The sequence below is a fragment of the Marmota marmota genome, unplaced genomic scaffold (genome assembly GCF_001458135.2).
Source record: "Marmota marmota marmota unplaced genomic scaffold, marMar, whole genome shotgun sequence".
NCBI classification, from domain to species: Eukaryota; Metazoa; Chordata; class Mammalia; order Rodentia; family Sciuridae; genus Marmota; species Marmota marmota.
This window is the reverse complement of record NW_026000261.1, coordinates 12,938,498-12,947,415: the sequence shown is the minus strand read 5'-3', so window position 1 is coordinate 12,947,415 and position 8,918 is coordinate 12,938,498. Positions and strand designations below refer to the sequence as shown.

Here is an 8,918-nt window from a genome sequence, read left to right as displayed (position 1 = left end):
TATATATATATATATATATATATATATATATATATATATATATAAATATATATATATATATATATACATACATATATATATATGTATATACATATACACACACACACACACACACACACACACACATACTTTATCAATATACACTGTGAAATTCCTATCTGTACATAGCATAATCTGGACAATTTTATTTCACCTTTCCTCCTTTTTCCCATCTTTCTCCCCTCTCTGTTTCCCCTTCCTCTAATCCACTGATTTGTCTAGTTTCTGATATGAGGAAATATTTGACCATTCATTTTCTGAACCTGACTTATTTAATTAATGTGATATTCTCCAGTTACATCCATTTACCAGCAAATGCCATAATTTTATTCTTCTTTATGGATGAGTAAAACTCTATATTTTCTTTATCCATTCATCAGAGGACAAATTCCTGAGATGGTTGCATTACTTGACAGTTGTAAGTTGTACTGCTATAAATATTGATATGCCTATATCACAGTGATCCAGGCACATTGATATTTATTGCCTCATTTCTAATTGACTTGTTAGGCATATCTTTGTTGAGTGATAAATGTTTTTTATATATTCTTGCATATAAGTCATTTGTATCCACGCACGCACACACACACACACACGTTAAACCATAGATGTACAAAAACTCTAACACAAAACATCCTGTTTCCCATTATATTGATTTTGTTTTTAATGAGTCTTTAATCCTTTAAAAACAAAAAAGATTAACTAATGTATTTCAACTTATTGATTTTTATGGTTTATGTTTTTAAGTGGTTTTACCTAAGAAATCATGACCAAAATTAGAATATACCAGGTGTTAAAAATGAAGTGAAACACCTTGATTTTTTCTGCACTGATAGTAGGAGAATAACTATTTTAATTAATATTGAATAGTACTTAATAAACTCATTGATCCATGTTATGTAACCCAGAAATTCTAATTCAAGTGACAACCAATATTGATGGCTATATATATTCATGAAAATATGCATGTAAGAATGTTCTTGGAAGCACTATTTCTATTAACCCCAAAGTGGAAATGACCAAAGTATTTATAATAAGTTTCATTGGTAAATGGATTGTAATATATTCATATAACCAGAAACTATCTGGTGATAACAATGAATGCAGCACAACTACATAAACAACAGATTTGAATATCACATAGTCTTGACATGAAAAATCCACATTCCAGAAATGTATATGATATATTAGTTCTGTAATGGTTTAGATATTAAATGTTTCCCAAAAGCTCATGTATGTGACAATGTAAGAAGGTTTAAATGTGAAAAAATTGGGTTATGAGACCATTAACATATTAAGTGAATTAATCTCTGATAGATTAACTGAGTGGTAACCAAAGACTGGTAGGGTGTGACTGGAGGAGGAGGGTCACTGAGAGTGTGCCTTTGAGGTATGTATTTTATCCTTGTACAGAAGGGTCTCTTTCTCTACTTCTTGGTGTCATGTTCCCAGCTGCTTTCCTACCCCACACTCTTCTGCCATGCAGTCTTGCTTCACCTCACTCAGAAGAAATGAATCAGACATCTATGAACTGAGACCACTGAAACTATGAGCCCCCAAATAAACTTTTTCCTCCTCTAATTGTCCTTGTCAGTCTTTTGGTCACAGCAGGAAAATGCTGACTTAAACAAGTTAATGATCCAGAAAAAACCCTAATTTATCTTATTAAAAGCAAGATAATGGGGGGACTGGGTTGTGGCTCAACAGTGGAGCACTCACCGAGCACTGGCAAGACCCTGAGTTCTATCCTCATCACCAAATAAAAATAAACAAATAAAATAAAGGTATTGTGTCCAACTACACCTAAAAAATATTTTTTTTTAAAAAAGCAAGATAATCGTTCATCTTGGAGAACAGAAAGTGATGGTTCCTAAAGAATGTTTAGACTTATTGGTAACTTTTAAACTGATTAGTTAAAAGAGAGTATGTTGCATAAATGTTTGGATAAATGGCCATTGGAGTATATTTATAAAAAAAATCAACCTATACATATATTATCTATGCACTTTATGACTTTTTCATTACATTTTAAATGTATAAGAGTAGAGCAATAAAAATAAGATGAATGGATTACATGGAATTTTTATTGTAATACATTTTATAATTTCAATGAAGTAGATGGCAGGGGCAGTATGAGGGTTATAAAAGAGAAGGGGGTAATACTGGGGAATGATATTGACCAAATTATATTGTTAAATTTTTTTGCATGTAGGAATATGTAACAATTTATCCTAATGTATAATTAAATAGCCCCCAAATGTGAAAATGATTTTGGATGAAATGCTTATCAAAAGGATTTAACAAAACAAATACATTTTTATTTTTATAGAAAAAATACATAATTTAATTATTCTTACAAGGAAATCAACTCTAGGGTAAGTCAATTTCAATTTTTACTTTCTATCTCTACCCAAATAATAACATCAATTGGAGTAACTCTTATAAACCATATAAATTTATGTTGTTTTTTTTGCAAAAGAGTATTTTATGAGGCCAAATTAACTTTTATATTAAATATTCATGAATATCACATAAAATAAATTTTAAAGACCAAGAACTTCCATGCTCACAGACACAAAAATCCTAAGTGAATATTAGCAAAACATATATGGTGATAGGTGAACAAAGCATATATTCCAATTGTCCAAGCTTTGCTGCCACTTTTTTTGTTTTATGTTTCCTTATTATTCTAAACATACTTAATCTCTGTTATTCTATACATTCTTTTATTTCATGTTAATATTCATTTCACATACTTAATTCATTGAGAATATTCTTTTTGATGTATCCTGCTAATATCCAGTTTAAATTACAGAAACCCTACAAATAATTTGACACCTTTTTCTTTTCCTCCTTGTCAGTAGTATTTGCTCAGCTTTTAAAATTTTCAGTGTTGAAACAATGCTGACACATATCATCTATTGGTTATTTGTATATGTACTTTGCCTCTTCATTCCATTTAAGCATACTTTAAGATCTTTTGGGTAAAGCTTATTATATGGGAGACTCAAAAATTACTAAGAACATTAAGTACCTTGATGTGAAGAACTAACTGACTCCCGTAAATGTTCATAATTAACAATCAAAATATTTATCAATTAGTATACTCACAGGCCCTGAAAAACCAATACAAATGTTTCCAGGTTATAATTCTGAAAAATTGTGATGGAGGCATTTCACTGTATCCACAAGCAGCTATTTAGACATGTACTTTTGGTTGGTCCATGAGGTTTTGAGAAAAGAGACTTAGTCAATAGATATACAGGGCTTCTTCATTATGCTCTTGTTTATTGCCTCTGAAAATATTTATTGAAAGACAAATATTTTTATTAACTAAGGAAGAGTAGGAATGAGTAGTGCTGTCTTTTATTTCAGGCATAAGTACACATGCATGATTTATTGGGCATTCTTAATGGAATAATTAACACCTCATTTTTACTAGAATGTATGGAAAACTAGTAGCAATGTTAGGTGAATAAATTATAAATATACAGGGAATGTATGTGATATACTATAAAATAGGCATTAGCTTCTGGACTTTGCATATTTTTTTACCAAAATTTGACATGCGTATTCCTATGTTTTTTTTTTTTTTTAAAGATTCAAGTTAACTGGTATAGTATGAAGCACAGATTTGGATGACACCAGACAGGAGTTAAGGAAATCATATTAGAGTTTGCTGTAGTTCACATGAGAGATAATGAGGTATTAAACTAAGATAATATTGAGAGTGGAAGAGACATATGATAAAAATGTAATAAAGAGATTTTTAGAATAATAACATTTATAAGATCTTATAATAAGTTGGTATGGCATGTATGAGAAAAGGGAAAAATGAAATATTGAAAATGGCATTCCAAATTGAGATAAAGTATATAAGATTGGGAGAGCATTTTTAATGAGAAAACCACTTTTATGAGCAAAAGATTTAATAAATATTTATTGAAGGAAGCAAGAGAAACTGGTATCAACTAGCTATAGAGCAAAATGACATGTAATTTGAAGAAATAAGAATTGATGTATTTGTTTGATAGTTATAGTTCAAAAATATTCTTCCATAAGGGAGCTTTATTTGTACTGATTATTCAACAAGATTGCTTGAATCTCACAATTGATTTTCATAAGGCAGATATCTTTTCCTATATCAATGGTTCATAGGCTTATAATATTGCATATCATTCTGGTTGACCTCTCAACACAAAAGCTGTTCATAATAATTCATGAATTTTATGACCAACTTTATTATTTGGCAGCAATAATATACACCCAGGATTTCTCCCCTCTTTCTCCAGTTAGATTTGAAAAATAAATCAAATTTTGCCAATTAAATAAGCTTCTAAGGAAAAAAAATGATGCAAACAGAATTGGTCTGAAATACAAAGTATTCTCAAGTTGAATGAAGTATTATTAACAGTTTTGAGCAAAACTTGAGCTAGCTTTGTGAGCAGCAATCTATAATCACCAATTGACAATAAGAGTTAAAACTTATGTAATGGCTATTAGAAATATGTAGAAATATATATTAGAAATATATGATAGTTTAGATCATCATCAATTAAAGTGGAAGAGCAAATGTTAAAAATGGAATGGATTCAACAGATTTTCTGTGTGTGTGTGTGGGGGGGTATCAGGGATTTAACTCAGGGGCACTCAACCACTGAGACACATTCTGCAGCCCAATTTTGTACTTTTTATTAGAGACAGAGTCACACTGAGTTGCCTAATGCCTCACCATTGTTGAGACTGGCTTTGAACTTTTTATCCTCTTGTCTCAGTCTCCCAAGCTGCTGGGATTACAGGTGTGTGACACCACCCCTGGCACATCAGATTTTTAGAATAATATAATTTATAAAATCTCATAACAAATTGGCTATATGGTATTCGAGAAAATAAGGGAAAATAAATTATTGAAAATTATATCATAAACTGAGATAAAAATATAAGATAGGACAAGAAAAAATTTTTTATTACATAAATACTTTTGAGCACAGAATGTAAATAAGATAATTATTTAATTATTTATATATTAAATTTTTGAATAGTGCGGAATGACAAGTAAATGACAAATATTTTTTAACTTTATTTTATTTTTTATTTTTTGGTAAGGACACAACACAAGATCCAACCTCTTAACAACTTTTTAAGTATACTTACACATTATTGTTTACTCTAGCTACAATATTTTACAGCAGATCTGTAGAACTTATTTATTTTACAAGGGAGTGAAAATATCTCTTGTTGATCCAGATTTAGAATTTTGGTTAGATACCCAGAGGTAGGTTTGCTGGACAATATGTAGTTATACTCAGTATTTGAAGAATGCTATCTTCTGTAGCAATGGCACCATTTTGCACTCCTCTCAGCAAAATGCAAAGGTTCCAATTTGTTAGCATACTCACTAATGCCTATTCTCTTTAGTTAATAATAAAAATTAGTTCATTTTGTTCAAATAAATTGAGAATAACATCTTATCTCCATTTTATGAACTCTTCCATTTTTCTGTGGTTATTGTGTGTGTGTCTTTAAACACCATCATTTTACTTTCTTAATTATCTAGTTATCTCTTTATTTATTGATTTTGGTACTGGGGAATGAATTCAGGGGCACTTAACCACTGAGAAACATCCCTAATTCTTTTTTCTGTTTTGTTTAGAGACACGGTGACTGAGTTACTTAGGGACTTGCTAAGTTGCTGAGGCTGTCTTTGAACTCAAAATCCTCCTGCCTCAGCCTCCCTAGATGGTGGGATTACAGACATGCCTCACCACACCGGATCATCTCTCTCTCTCTCTCNATGTGTGTGTGTGTGTGTGTATACATATATATATATATAAACTTTTTTAAAAAGTTTGAGGTTCATAAGAATTTTTCCAAAAATGATAGTGTTTCAATGTACCTTCATTGAACTTCACTGAATAATAATGTCTTACTTCAATTCATTATAGTACATTGTCAAAACCAGGATATTGAGTTTGATAAAATATATTAACACAAATATAGATCATTCAGATTTGTATCAGTTTTACATGAATATGTAACAATGAAGATATTAGGTATTCTCTTGTGTCTTTATATTTCAACAAAAACTGTTGAAAGAAACATGATTCATCAACCTAAAGTTTATATTCAGCAAAACTGTTCCTCAAAAAATTTAGGAATTAAAACATTACAAGCTTTACATATAAGTTCAGAGAGTAAATTACCACTACACATGCTTGATAAGAAAGGTCAAAGTTACACTGGTAGTGTATTCATATATAAACATAGGAAAGTTATGTCTGATTCATTATACCGTAACTGACAAACTTTTTAAGCAGAATGTCAATTAGTATTTGCACAGGTTTTGCATTAGATCTCTAATTTTTCTGTCAACAGTCAGATATGTCATCCCAGTACTCTCTGTATCCCAATGGTTTTGTTCATAAATTAGTTGATATTTTTATTGGAAACTTCTTTCATGTGATAAGTGTCACTTCCCTACCTGCTTTAAGCATTTTGTCTTCATCTGCATATTTTTCTTTCAGCAGTTTTTATAGAAAAACTTTTTTTTTCTCATGTTGTGTTTTATTGGACTTTGCAGATATTTCTTTCTTTCTTTCTTTTTCTTTTCTTTTCTTTCTTTTTTTTTTACAACTTACGGTTTTGTAGAAACATTTCTTTGAATAAGTATGTCAGTCAGCACCATTTTCCAACAGCATGTGCTCATTTTATCTTTTTTTTCACATTTTGGGAATTGTTGCAATATTTGAATTTTTTATTATGATGTCAGTTATGGTGATATGTGATTAGTAATCTTTGCTGTTATCTTTGGTATTTTCTTCAGGTTTCTTGAATGGTGCCCACTCATATAAGATTATGTCTGTGTTCTGACCATTCTACTGCTTGTTCATTTCCCCGTCTTTCTCAATTTCCTTGATTTTCCCTGTTACTTGAGACACAATATTAAAATTAAGCCTATTCATAACCCTGTAATGACCTCTAAAAGTTTTCATGTGAAAGACAAAACTGCATATCTCTCACTTTAATTCAAAGTTAGGAATGTCTAAGCTTAGTAAAAAAAAGGTATGCTTAAAGATTAAAGTAGAATGCAATCTAAGCCTCTTGTACCAAATAGCTAAGGTGTGAGTGAAAAGTAAAACTCTTGAAGAAAGTTATATGTACTACTCCAGTCAACATATAGATATTTAAAAAAGTGAAATTGCATTATTCTTTGCATTGAGAAAGTTTTAATGGTCAAGATGTAAGCTCCAACCAGATACAACATTACCTTAACAGACTACTGCAGAACAATTTTCTAACTCTCCTTAATTTTAAGAATGATGAGAAGTAAAGACACTACATTTAAAATATTTGAAGCTAGCAGAAGTTTGTTTATGAAATATAAAGAAAAAAATGGTTTTAGTCAGCTTTGTTATTTCTGTGACAAAAAGACCTGAAAGGAATATCTTAGCAAAGGAAAAGTTAATTTTGGCTCACCCTTTCGTAAGTTTAGGTCATAACTTTGGGCCTGAGTTGAGGCAGAACATCTTGGCAAAAGAGTGATTTAGGGAATCAGCTCAGGAAATGGAAACAAGGAAGAAGAGAAAACTCTACTCACCAGGGAGAAATATAAACCAAAGGCACATCTCTACTGACCTACATCCTCCAGCCACACACTACATGCCTACAGTTACCACCCAGTTAACCCATGTTGAATCAATACACCAATTAGGTCACATCTCTTATAATCTAATCATTTTGCCTCTGAGTATTCTTGCATTATCTTGCACTTGAATCTTTGGCGATATCTCCTATCTAAAACATTACATTCTACTCCTGGTCCCCAAATGTTCATGCCTTTCTCAGAATACAAAGTACATTTAGTCTATTTCCAAGAGTCCCCATAATCTTAATAGATTGAAAGTTACCCAATAGTCGAAGTGCAAAATCTCCTCTGAGACATAAGGTAAACTTGTGAATGTTTTCCCTTCTAAAAATTCAAAGCAAGTAACATATATCCCATATACAGTGGCATAGTGCAAACATTTCTGTTCCCCAGTGCAGATATGGGTGCATACAAAGAAGGGATGTGAGCAAAGTAAGACCAAAATCCAGCCAAGAACACAAGTCCTGTACATTCAAGTCCAGCATCTGGGACATATGGCATCATGATGTTCTCACCAAAGGCATTTTTTAGTGCACCCCTGTGTCCTTGCTGGTTGAATCCTACATGGACTCTCTCTGCTTGTTTCTGCTTGATTTGTTCAGCTTTAATAGGCAGATGTTCTTTGTTTTGCATCTCTTAAACTTGGGAAATCTTCACTGCAACTTTGGTTTCCTTCTCAAATTTTCTACAATGACTCATCAGGGGATGCCTGCAGAGATTCCAAGCCTGTTACACTTTGCCTGACCTCCATGACCTTCCTTTGAAATCTTGATAGAAGCTTCTATGACCCCCTAACTTCAACAATATACAGTAGCAGCACCATGTTGTTGATGCCAAATTCTGCTCCCATTTTGAGAAGTAATCAAGCATCCTGGGGCCATGGATGTAGCAACCTCAGAGTGTCTGGGCAACTGAGCAGAGGGAAACAACTTCCTAGATCCTCCCTTTGTAAGTAATGTGACATCATTATCTCTTCTCAAAGGAATTTTTATTGCATTAAGCCTGAGATGGGTGTGGTCTTATCAGTACTTGGGTATTTCCAGCTATATTTCCTATTGTTTTTTTAGTAAATTGCCTAGCAACTCTTTAGTGGCTACAATCTCTTTTAGAACCATACTCGCCTCATCCCCTAATTTACTCACACTTTTCTGATAAAAGTGCACATTTTCAGCTCTGCTTTCTGCTCTTGATTATCACAATAAACCTGGCTAAATGTAGCCAACAGTGTACATAA

The 8,918-nt window shown here is 31.9% G+C and overlaps 1 pseudogene; it reads right to left on the bottom strand.

Moving 5' to 3' along the window:
* The window catches only part of LOC107152466, a 50,876-nt pseudogene extending 42,559 nt beyond the window's left edge, over nucleotides 1-8,317 (bottom strand).
* Nucleotides 8,318-8,918: the final 601 nt, after the last annotated feature.